At 33.1% G+C, this 11,623-nt stretch overlaps 1 pseudogene; it reads right to left on the bottom strand.

Annotated features, from left to right (window-relative positions):
* LOC124885834 overlaps positions 1–9,733 on the bottom strand; it is a 20,130-nt pseudogene extending 10,397 nt beyond the window's left edge.
* Between the last annotated feature and the right edge of the window lie 1,890 nt (positions 9,734–11,623).

Here is an 11,623-nt window from a genome sequence, read left to right as displayed (position 1 = left end):
ACCACGCGAGGAAATTGCGCTAAGACACTGGAAAAGAACAATTTTTAATTTGGGCCCTGGCGCGATGCGCCATAATCTCGGAAACCTACTGGAATTTGCCAAATGTCATTTCCTCTTGAGCCGTGGTGTACCACTGACTAATATGGCATTATTTTATGATGGGAACTTCAAATAGTCGTAACTTCTGATTCGCTAATCATATTTGGGCGAATCTTATATCGATGGAAAGCTTATTGAAATTCCCACATGTCAAAAAGTAAAAATTTTGAAAATTCCTCATAGAATAACCATCATTCAATTTAGAAGCTAATACTAGGCATTCTTGAGATGAAATTAGCTAGGAAAAGTATGGGGTATTACATCCCTGCAACTGGTAACGCATCACTTGTGGCCTTGTGTTTTCTCGACTGTTTATTCTGGGTATCCCATTTATTTGTGTTGTCATTTTTCTACAAATCTTATTTGTTCCTATTAAAACCTTGTTTTTGAATCTTCTGGAAAAGTTTCATTATTTGGATATCATCAAGAGCAAACTCCACTATTGGATGATGCTCGGGACTGAAAGTTTCTGTATATAGATAATTTAACTACTCAGAATAACTAGAAACCTAAAATGCTAAAGTCAACACATCACCAAAAACTGAAATCCACTATTTGACATCACCATAATTAACATCAAAAGGAAGGTCGCGAATGAAAACTGTCCCTGTAGATCATCTACTACCTCACTTGGCATAGCATTGATCTATTTGCCCTTACCTAAAATGTCATCAAGTGATTTATTCGGAGTAGATGCATCCAGTGGTTCATCCAGCGGGAGAAAAGTGTCAAATTTCTTTTCCTTCTTTTGGGGGCTTGAAATATCATTTCCTGAAGTAGCTTTCCCTATTGAATTTGGAAAAATAAAGTTCTGGAGAATTTTTTTGGCGATGTTCGCTTCCTCGTCAAAGTTAACTTCAGTTTGGTTATCTTCTTCTAAAAGGTCAGAGTCATCATCGTCCCCTTCAGCTTGCTGAGATTTTACATCAATGTCAATGTCTTCATCCTTCATATCACTACCACTATCTTCTTTTGTGCTCTGTTCTGCAGAAGCAATAGTGTAAATTAAATTATTCCCGAACTCATGAAGTAATACATTCAAGAGCATAAACACAGTAACTGGCATAGTATTACAACATCACCACTAAGATTATAGGGAAAAGAAAGAACTAACTGCAGAATAATTTAAATGAATGAAGTGGCAACCATCAAGAATTAAACATTCATTACATCCAGCCTAACAAAGGTTTGAAAAAGAAAATAGCGACCCTTAATCGTGCCTTAAACATTAGGAAGAGGAAATGACACAACACCTATACAATGGTCTTGTAGTTGGCAATTTTAAGGTCAATTTAATGGAGGTCGGATATATTGAATATATGAAGTGCACTAAAAATTAATGAGAGAAGAAGCAAAATAGGTTTTATATTATCATAGTCATTCAACGAATAGTTGATATTTCATAAAGTTTTTTAGTTGACAAAAAAGTAAAATTAAGAAAATAAGTAATTATTTGAGATAAAAACTATTAGTTGAGTGAATTTTTGGGAAATCAATCCTCTAAAAGAAAATGTATGATACTTATATAGTTTTTCTTCATATCAATGATATATGTATGAAGTGTCTAAGTTGATAAAAAAAATATACCTGTGTAGGCACCAGACAAGTTTGTTGTTGCAACTGGTATGAACGCATTCTGTAACCTTGCTCTAATGAATGGTATAATTGATATACCTGATTGGTGCTATTTTAAGGCATTTGGAAGTGAAGAAAAATCAAATTTTACAGTAGCACCTTCAGCCCCTAATTGGTTCTATTTTTAGGCATTTGGAAGTGAAGTAAAATCAAACTTTACAGCAGCACCTTCAGCTGAACACCATGCTCTATTCTACGACAAGTCGTCAATTTCACATGTATCCAAGGTTTGCTTCTTCAACTACATAGATGTTATTATTGAAATAATGCATTCTCGTAATAATTGCGTTTATCATGGAACTATCATTCAGGTCATTTGAGCATCTAGTCATGATGAAATTAATGTATAAAATATTTTAATTGTGATATAGGGCACATCATATTAACTTCCTACCAGGGGCGGATCTATGTAGAAGGTTTGGGATACCATGGCACCCACACTTCTCAGTTGAAACTCTATAAATTTATGTGTATATGTATCAGCTAATGTATAAATAGTATGTTTGACACCCACAATATCAAAGTAATTGGTAGTGCAAGTGGTCGAAATGGCTGGGTTTTACTCTAGCAAGGCGGGTTCGATCCCCACTCAACACTGTATTTTCAATTTTTTAGAATGATTTTTACCACTATGCTGTCTGTTTTCTCTTTCAAAAACATATTGTGGCTATGAAGAATGGAATCCTTAACTTCTTCTTACAAAGCACTTGACAGTACCAACTAGGCGCAAGCCTTCATGTCATACCAATATTTGTTAATATATATAATTATAGTTTATTGTTTGAATATTGACTCCACTATCCTAAAATATAGTACGGAGTATACGTTATTGTTCAAAACAAGGTGGCACCCAGAGCTTCCGAATCCTGGATCCGCCTCTGCTTCCTTCCAACCAAGTTTTGTAAAGTAGCTAAATACAATCCAATTATACTTTAGCATCAACATAAGATACCCAAGGAAATTCACCGAAATTCATTTACCACACCAGTACATGTCTGCACCGACCAGGATATCAATCGAAGTAGGTAAAGAACATTTTGCACATTTGAATTTGGACCATTAAAGGAAATAGCTAATTGAGTAAGTACAAGACTACCTAAACTGGGAAGTTGGCAGATCTGTAGGCCATGTGATCCCTGGCACATAAAAGTGGGAACAATTGCCTTAAATACATCTCCAAATGAGAGAAGAATTCAACATCATCACTCGATGTAAATGGAAACATTGCCCCGACACTACCCATCACATTCCCGTAGATTATAGATTCCCCCACTCCTGAACTAGGTCATGACCTTTGCAGGCAAGAGACCAAATCACCGACATGAAATTCTACTATTTCTTCAACCATGTTTCGGGCTTCATTAAGCTTCTCATGCTCCCATTTTATTTTTCCACTAGTAGGATCTACTTCAATCTTATCTGAGACGTCTGAGGTAATCTCACAAAGTAGATTTCCCAAACATATCAGTTCCTGCCACTGTGTGAAAAATCTACATGTTATGCTGCAGTTAGCCATCTAGGAACCGTATCATCAGCAAATATGTATAGTTAATTTTTGTCACATCTACACTTGCAGTCATAGAATGACTCTAACAAGTGAACAATTATAGCATATCAGTAGAAATAAACACTTTCGAAATCAACTATCCGCAAGTAAAGTTGTTATCATTTGAAAGGACCCAGTAATGGTAGTATAGTAAGTCAATTCAGTTGAAACCCATTGCCTACACACGCCATGTGTTTTTCCTTACTTATTTTTATTATGTTTTTCATCACCATCCCTCGACTCTATGGCAAAACTCTCAGTTACAGATCTAGTAGGTGTGAAAAACTCAGATTTTTCATGCCTATATTCTGCTCTGCCGGTCAGACTATCTGGACCAGAAGAATTGTCTAACAACAACAGACTCAGTAAATAAACATGAATATCAAATCTTTAATGAAAACCCAAATCAATGAATCAAACAAAAACAACAAAAACAATAATAATGAAATCCCACAAGTGAAATATACGCACACATTGTCCCTACCTTCGTGAGCTAGGGAGGTTCTGATCCTCAGTTTGAGTACAACAAATTAAAGTAGATAAGAAATCAAAGCACGACATGAAAAAATATAGCAACTAATAATAATAAAAACAATAACGATAACAAAAAGAACAACATACCCCATGAAATGGATGTAAAGTGTACGTGGATCTTAGCCTATTGTGATAAAAAGTTTATTTTCGGAGGACCATCTATAACATAGTAGAGGTTTCCAATGATTAATAACTCGATCATGACAGGATCAAGCTTCTGCTGGTTCCTGTTGGTCCTATTACGTTCTCGGCTGTGAGAAAGACCTTCGCATTATTGACCATGTTTGATTCATCATTAACCAACTTCATGAGCTTTAGTTGATGGAACATTATTAACAATAATATCATTACGACCCTTATATACCTCAGTTGCACTACCAGGGGCTGACTTTTCATTCATTCTTAGGTGTCATATTTGGCCTTTGCTTGTAGATACTATGCTTATGCTTGATAACGCCCCCATTACTTCACTGACAAATATCTTCTACACGATAGGCAGAAACTTTATTGGCTCCATTTCTTGTCAAATAAATACAATATTATTTTTATTATTTGACATGATTAGCATTACAGTTGTTTCCACATTTAGAAACTAATTTAGTATAATTACATTGTGAATGGATAATTCACAAAGATTATGACTTTTTTCGTGATATTAGTTGGTTGTGCTATGATTTATAATGAAACCAAGCACAAAAAATCCTCTAAATCCATGACCTTTAAATCAACATCATAGTCAGTGTTTAGTAAGTATAGAATGTATGTAGACGATATCTCAATCTTTGTAAGGAAGAAATTATTTGTAATGATCCTCGACTCAAAAAAGTGAAATACAAGTAAGATTGAAAAGAAAGATAACAACAACAAATAATTATTAAGATTATTCTCTTGCGATTCTAATAAAATATCTTTAATTTATTTTATAAATTTTTAAAGTAGTTATATAATTATGAGGCATAAAATTGTATTAAATTTTATTTTTTTACATTTTGGCCTTTCAAATTCTTTTTTTTAATACAAAAATTTTATGGCCTTTCAAATTCACAATATGATCAAACAAATTTCTAATTCACCTATATTACCAAAAAGTGTAATCAATGGTATATCAATATATAATATTGGATAAATACGAAAACAATTAGGATATTATGTAAGCCGAAAAATAATCATACAAGTATGAATATCATCATATCGATTATATTCAATAATTAGGATATTATGTAAGCCAAAAAATAACCATACAAGTATGAATATTATCATATCGATTATGTTCAACGACATTAACAAACAAATTTATTCATCAACATGTCTACTCGTCAAAACAAACTAAAAATGATAACAATTTGAAACAGTTTTGTGTAAGCTCAAATATCAATTAAAGGTGTGGAGCAACAATAATCTCTATACTTAAATTTATTATCATCTTCAACACTTAATTATTCGTCATGTATGATTAGGTGTCTTTTTTTCTACTTTTACCACCATCAGTGATGTGTAGTTCTTCCTCGGGCTCTTTCAAGTTACCCAATGAGACATCAGCAGATACCTGTTTATATTTGAATAAGTTAATTTATCAACATATTTATTTATCATGTTCAACTTTAAAATGAGTTGAACTCTATAATTAAAACAATAAATAAAATTGCTGAAATAGAAATCCACAATCTTAAGAAGCAAAATATTTAAATAACCTGTATTTCAGGACTCCACTCAGAATCAAACAACTCCTTGATGTCCATTAGAATCAAAATCATCTCTTCCTCAATCAAAATGTTATTAACATTAGAATTTTCGATAATTTGTACTTTCGTAGACATGGTTGTAAACTTTTGAACCAAAGATCTTACGTAATCTATATCTAGATTTACGTATATTCTGCTTGCATGAGTGGTGAAGAAGCTAACTTCACCTATTAATAATAAATATAATAAAATGTAAGTTTAACATTTGTTGAAGAAGATAGCACTTCAATTCAAAATAGTGACAACTAAATTTAGGACAATTACCAAAAAATTCTTTCACGGTTGTAGATGTGACTATCACTATGTACGGGCCAACATCCTTATTGTACAAGGAAGGAGAAAATTTTTCACCAAGCTCTTCCCATAAGGTAATTTTGACTTTCTCAAAACTATGCATGGAAAAAGACAAAGGAAATTAAAGGTGTATAATTGATATAATTAGTCTAAATTTAATCAAAAGAAGTTTTTATACTTTGGTTCTAATATGAAGACATATACAGAATTTGGTAAGCTTGTTTTGTTATATATAGATTTAAGAAATCACCCTAAAATCGAGTAAAAGGAAAAACCTGGAAGGATTTAAATGCGTATTTTTTTTAAGTTTCATACACTTAAAATACATAAGGTGCATTTAAATAACACCAAAGAAAAAAATTATGAATGATTTATTTTTAAAAATAAAACTGATAAGTGAATAGGTACTTATATACATATGAAGTTTGGATACATAACATCAATGAATGACTATAATGAAGATATTAAGCGGTTATCTAGAGATGAGTGACTTACTAATCAGTAATAATTTTAATCTTTCTTATTTTGCCCTTCGATCCACAATTTTCTATATCACCAATTTCATATAAACAACCAACCACATCTACAAATAAAGTGGGTGAAATATGACCTTTAAGAATAATGTTGTTGTTTTAATAATTTATGCAATAATTAATAATAAGAAAACTATAGACCTGATAACACAATGTGATTATCCACCCTTGAATCAATCATAGTTGGTTTAATAAACTGAAATCTATTTATAGGAATATAAACAATATCTTCAGATAAATTGGTGATTACAGTTGAGGCAGACAAAATGATTGTCAATGGACTTTCAATAGGTCTGTATGCAAAAGTGCTTTCAACAACTTTGAAATTTTTTATGGTAAATAAAGAACCTTCTTTCAACATGTCTTTCAGCCTATTCACTTGATTTGTATCCATTATACCATAGATCAAATTTTTCTGATGAAAGAAAGTAATAAGTGTTATGTAAACTAAAAGTTTAAAGAAGAAATGGTGTTTTTAAAATAAAAATCAATGTAAGAAAGTACCTTTTCATCAATAAATATCATTTCTACACTGACCCACTTATCATTTTTCTTGTGATTAATAACATCCCACATTCTACAAAGTCTAACCCTTATCATGAAATCATTTCTGCCAGAAACCAACTGTAAAAGAAAAGAATATGTCATTATAAAATCTCGACTAAATGGTATACAATCAAAAAATATTACAGTATGCAAATAATTTACTTTCAATCTATATATAATGATATAATTAGAGTATGAAAGGACACAATAATAAAATAGCAATATAATTATTTATAAACTAATAGACATTAAAGGATTCCGCAGTTACAAATGAGGAATATGAAACAAAGGAATAATGAGGGTCAACAATAAATTAGCAATGCAATAATTCAATGAGTAATATACAATTAAAATACAATTAAAGACATCGAGAGTTATAAATGTGGAAGATGAAGGAACAGGTTTTGTATTTACTGTCACTATTTTCTGATACCCTTTCATCTTCGGTACTTGATTTGCAACATGTCTTTGTTCATTCATCTTCAGCTTGATCATCTTCTTTTCTTGCAGCCTACGTAGAAAATCAACATTAGCATTGCAAGCTATATAGGAAACTTACAAAATGTTTTAAAACTGCAATAAAACATCTCTTGAACTTTTTAAAGCATTCTGCATCTAATAAAACTACTACTACCCAATCCCAAACAATTAGTGGTTAACAACATGAATCCTCAGTGACCATGTTATTCCATTTAAACTCATCTCAAGCCAATAAAAGCATCTTGCATCTAATGAGTTTAAAACAAGAAGCAAGAAGTGTTGAAAAGGCCATCAAAAGGCCTATCATTGTCTTAATGAAAAGTTCCAATTCTTTGACATATTATTATTATTAATACCACAAGTTCATCTATCTACCCTATTATATATTTACTTTTACACTCTGGACATATGGACTTCTTGTAAAGGATCACTCTTGATCTATGAATCATTGTCCCAATCATGTTAAAGAAGTCTTTGTCACAAAGGAGTTATCCAAAAGAAAGAATGGGGGTAGTTCATAGACTCCAAAAAAGTATAGATGAACTTAGCTGATATGAGGTTAATTGTCGGGATGCATTATCAAATGCATGCTAACCTTTCGGGATTTGAATATAAGAAAAACCTTTGTGAGACTTACCCCTTCTGCTTATACATATCACTCACTGAAACACCTTCAGCAGCTGGCGTACCCTCTAAAATAAGACCCTTCTATCATAGAATAGAATAATTTTACGTCCACATTATCTTAAAGTAATCCCTTTTAAAAAGTTTAATGTCGAGACAATATTACCAATAGAAGCCAACCTTTGCTAGGTAAAGGTTACAATGGTTATTACCTTTTTGGTCTTCTGCTAATCCTTAGCATAAGCAGCTCTCTTGTCCAAGGTCTTTAAAATATTTAATTGTCGACCCTTCAGAAAGACACCTAAACCATCCACAGCACTGGCAGCAGAAATAATAGTTTTACCAGATTTGGCTATTTAAAATTTGAGAAATCCTGCACCCCTTGGTCATCTGTAACATGCTCCATAATCAATATCAAAAGGAAGGTTGCTAACGAAAATTGTCCCCTGAAAATCATCTACTCCCTCACTTGGCATAGCATTGATTTGCCTGCCCATACCTAAAACATCGTCTAGTACTTTATTTGGAGTAGATTCATCCAGTAGTTCATTCAGTGGGAGAAGAGTGTCAACTTCCTTTCTCTTCTTTTGGGGGCTTGAAATATCATTTGCTGAAGTAGCTAGCCCTATTAAAGTTGGAGAGATGAAGTTTTGGAGATTTTTTTTGCAATGATCACTTTCTCATCAAAGTTAACTTCACTTTGGTTATCTTCTTCTAAAAGGTCAGAGTCATCATCATCCCCTTCAGCTTGCTGAGATTTTCCATCAATGTCAATGTCTTCATTCTCTGTATCACTACCATAATCATCTTTTACGCTCTGTTCTGCAGAAGCAGTAGTGTAAATTGAATTATTACCGAACTCACGAAACAATACATTCAAAATCTTAAACACAGTAACTGCCACAGTATTACAACATAGCCACCAATATTTTAGGAAAAAGGAAGAACTAATTGCAGAATGATTTAAATGAATATGAAGTGGCAACCATTAAGAAGTCAACATTCATTACATCCAGCCTAACAAATGTTTGAAAAATAAAATAGTGAGCCTTAATCGTAGCCTTAAAAATTAGAAAAAGGAAATAGCACACCACCTACACAATGGTGTTGTATTTGGTAATTTTACGAACGATTTAAGGGAGGTTGGATATGTTGAATATATGAAGTGCACTAAAAAGTGATGAGCGTTGTCCTATTCTTACTAATGTACACGTGTAGGCACCAGACAAATTTGTTGCTGCAACTCGTAGGAACCCAGCCTACAATTTGTTACAAAATTTCTAATGAAATCGATGGGGTTCACGCACCTCCATAACTTCTAATTTTTTCCAACATATAATTGCGATAGAATTCACATACAGTGAGTGAATTCTATCACAAGTCACTCACTCTTGCTACTGCTGATGCAAGTTGGGGCAGTTTATACTTTATTTGCAATTCTTGGGTTTCTCCTGTTGACAATTATCATTATGACAGTATTATCAATAGAAGCCAACCTTTTCCACGTAAAGGTTACGATAGTCATTATCATCCTTTTTTGTCTTCTACAACTCCTTAGCATGAACAACTATTTTGTCCAAGGCCTTTAAAATATTTAATTGTTGACCCTTCAGAAAGATACCTAAACCATCCATAGCACTGGCAGAAAAAGCAGCTTTAGCAGATTCGACTATTTTAAATTTGAGAAATTCTGTACCCATTGGTCGTCTGTAACATGCTCCATAATCAACATCAAAAAGAAGGTTGCTAATGAAAATTGTCCCCTACAAATCATCTACTCCCTCACTTGGCATAGCATTGATCTGTTTTCCCTTACTTAAAACATCATCTAGTACTTTATTTGGAGTAGATACATCCAGTGGTTCATCCAGCGGGAGAAGAGTGTCAACTTGCTTTCCCTTCTTTTGGGGGCTTGAAATATCATTGGCTGAAGTAGCTGGCCCTATTAAAGCTGGAGATATAATGTTTTGGAGAATTTTTTTTTGCTATGCTCACTTCCTCATCAAAGTTAACTTCAGTTTGGTCTTCTTCTTCTAAAATGTCAAAAGTTATCATTGTCCCCTTCAACTTGCTGAAATTTTCCATCACTGTCAATGTCTTCATCCTCCGTATCACTATCACTATCATCTTTTGCGCTCTGTTTTGCAGAAGCAATACTGTAAATTGAATTATTCCCAAAATCATGAAGCAATACATTCAAGAGCTTAAACACGATAACTGGCATAGTTTTACAACATCACCACCAAAATTTTAGGAAAAAGAAAGAATAATTGCAGAACAGTTTAAATGAATATGAAGTGGAAACCATCAAGAATTCAACATTCATTACATTCAGCCTAACTAAGGTTTGAAAAAGAAAATAGCGACCCTTAATCGTACACTTAAACATTAGGAAGAGAAAATGACACAGTACCTACACAATGGTGTTCTAGTTGTCAATTTTAAGGTCGATTTAAGGGAGGTTGGATATGTTGAATATATGAAGTGCACTAAAAAGTTATGAGAGTTGTTCTTTCTTACTAATGTACATGTTTAGGCACCAAACAAATTTGCTGCTGCAACTGGTAGGAACCCAGTCTGCAATTTGTTACAAATTTTCTAATGAAAATTTATTTTACTAAAAATATGTAACATAAGCGATAGAAACACTATTTGTGAATAAGCATGAGAACTTTTTGGTATTTAGAAATTGAATACTGCATACTATAGTGAAGATGCGTTGGCACAAAGTCAAGAATGCACCCTCTGTATTTATCCCTTAGATACAATGTTAAATTAAATATCAAATTTGAAGCTCTTCACCTATATAAGAACTTTAGAAAGTTCCCCAAACATCAACCATAATCCAATAAGGACAAAACTTAATAAGAACCCATTACCTGCACTGTGTATCACTTATGGCAGCTCGTCCAGCAGAAAATGATAGAAATTTTTGCAGGTCATGCCATGCTTCTTTGGGATATTGCTTCAGATTACCACCTATGGGGTTCACGCACCTCCATAAGTTCTCATTTTTTCCAACATATAATTGTGATAGAATTTATATAGAGTGAGTGAATTCTATAACAAGTCACTCACTCTTGCTGCTACTGATCTAAGTCGGCGAAGTTTACACTTTGTTTGCAACTCTTGGCTTTCTCCTGCCGACAATTATGATTATGACCACATTTTCTTTGTGAATCAGGTATGATTTAGTAAAATGTGTTTTTTAGATTTAGTCATATATTTATTATTTGTGACAGGCTTGGCTTCCTAGTGAAACTACAGCAGCATTGTACAGCTACAGAGAGGACGAGTTGCTTCATTTGAGAGGGACTAGAATAGAAAAGCTTGAGGAATGGGGCAGGGATTATGACTATGATATTCACAATAATTTTGGAGATCCTGGCAGCAGTTCACTGCTTTCCCGACCAGTCCTTGGAAGATACAAAGAGTATCCTTATCCAAGAAGGGGAAGAATCGAAAGACCTCTATCCAAGACTGGTGGTTAATCATTCACTCTTTTTATATTTTAGCAGTTTTATTACTGATTTTTATTTCATTTGATTTGATTTTTTACTGCTTTGGAAGATCCTAAGAGTGTAATCCGG

Source organism: Capsicum annuum, chromosome 7, assembly GCF_002878395.1.
Source record: "Capsicum annuum cultivar UCD-10X-F1 chromosome 7, UCD10Xv1.1, whole genome shotgun sequence".
NCBI classification, from domain to species: Eukaryota; Viridiplantae; Streptophyta; class Magnoliopsida; order Solanales; family Solanaceae; genus Capsicum; species Capsicum annuum.
Note: the sequence above shows the minus strand (reverse complement) of the source record. Positions and strands in the feature narration are given on the sequence as shown.